The sequence below is a fragment of the Trichechus manatus genome, unplaced genomic scaffold (assembly GCF_000243295.1).
Source record: "Trichechus manatus latirostris isolate Lorelei unplaced genomic scaffold, TriManLat1.0 scaffold00004, whole genome shotgun sequence".
Lineage (NCBI taxonomy): Eukaryota > Metazoa > Chordata > Mammalia > Sirenia > Trichechidae > Trichechus > Trichechus manatus.
Window position 1 is genome coordinate 14,807,536 of NW_004443940.1, and position 1,488 is coordinate 14,809,023.

Below are 1,488 nucleotides of genomic sequence, written 5' to 3' on the forward strand. Positions count from 1 at the left end.
CTGTCTATAAGATCCTTAGCAATATGCAGTAACTAAGGATCAGCTGAGAGTATCAAAATACCTTACATTTTTACTGGGCTCGTAGTTTTCAATATACTTCCATATTCTTTTTCTCACATTTCCTCATAACAAGTAGGTCAGGAATCCTGATTTTACAGATTGAGGTTCAGAGCACTTAATTGAATCCTCTTTGGTCACACTATTGATGAGAACTAATCTCTGACTCCTGGACCAGGACACTTCCCCTCTCCACCTTTGAGTGACCATCAGAAAACTCAGGTTATTGCTAACACAGGAATGTCAGGAGGCAGTTATGGAGTTAGAGCACACAACTACATGCAATTTACAGTAAGAGTTCATTCTGAGTAATAAATAAATATACTCATTTTCGTTATGTCTATAAACATTGATTTTTTTTTGAAGGATGTTAAGTGGTAAGGTTTCAAAGTGATTTTAAAGGGTACAACAGGAATCAATTTCTTAAATGAGCATTGTCTTATTACATTATTTTTTAAAATGACTAAATCTAGGAAAGTTTTCAAATCCTGTCTTTATTCCATTTTTGATGTAAATCACTTGGGACAAGAAAGCATAGAGAGCAAAGATGAGGGAACAAATATAGTTTTGCAGTGTTTTTTGGAATGACTTCTGAGCTGACAACCTATCTTAAATTTCTTATTCCACCAAAATGTTTCAAATGAATCAAGTATTGTGTAACACTGGCCTAACCAAAGGAAAAAAAAAAAAGAAGAAGAAAAAGAGGAGACTTTGGCCTATTTATTGAGGTTATTTAGACAAATAGTAAAGGTAGTGATGGTATCAGTTAGTCTTCCCCTTAAGCTCTTCCACTCTTGGCCTCCAGATAGAAAATTCATACCATCTGGGCATTCTCAGAGCCCTGGTGGCTCAGTGGTTAAGACCTCAGCTGCTAACCAAAAGGTCACCAGTTGGAATCCACCAGGCGCTCCTTGGACACCCTATGAGGCAGTTCTACTCTGTCCTATAGGGTCGCTATGAGTCAGAATAGATGGCAATCGGTTTTCAGGTTTGGGCATTCTTGCTCAGGGTGTCATAAAACATTCATGACCTCCCTTGAATTAAGATTAATTTGCAGCTAAAAGTTGGTTTTCTGGAACTTTGCTGACTCTTAGAGGAAAAGTTAAATTGGGTACAGTTGGGTAGCAGAGTGTCTTATGAATAATCAAGTCCTGACACCACATGGGGCTGGGTGTTCTTACAGGGATGTCCATTGCTCCCTTCCTGCTGTCTGAGAAAAGCCCATTTTCCCTCAGTCCCTCTTCTGCGAGGCTGGAAGATGGAGTGCGGTGGGTGGAGAGGAGTAGTAAGCCAGGTCCCATTTACTTATGTACTCTCAAGACCCAGGGGGAGTAGCGGGGAGAGGGAATGATTTAGCCACCTTTGGCTCAATGATTAACAACCGAGAACATGCTTCTGATTGATCAAGTGGACCAGTTCAAAGTTACCTTC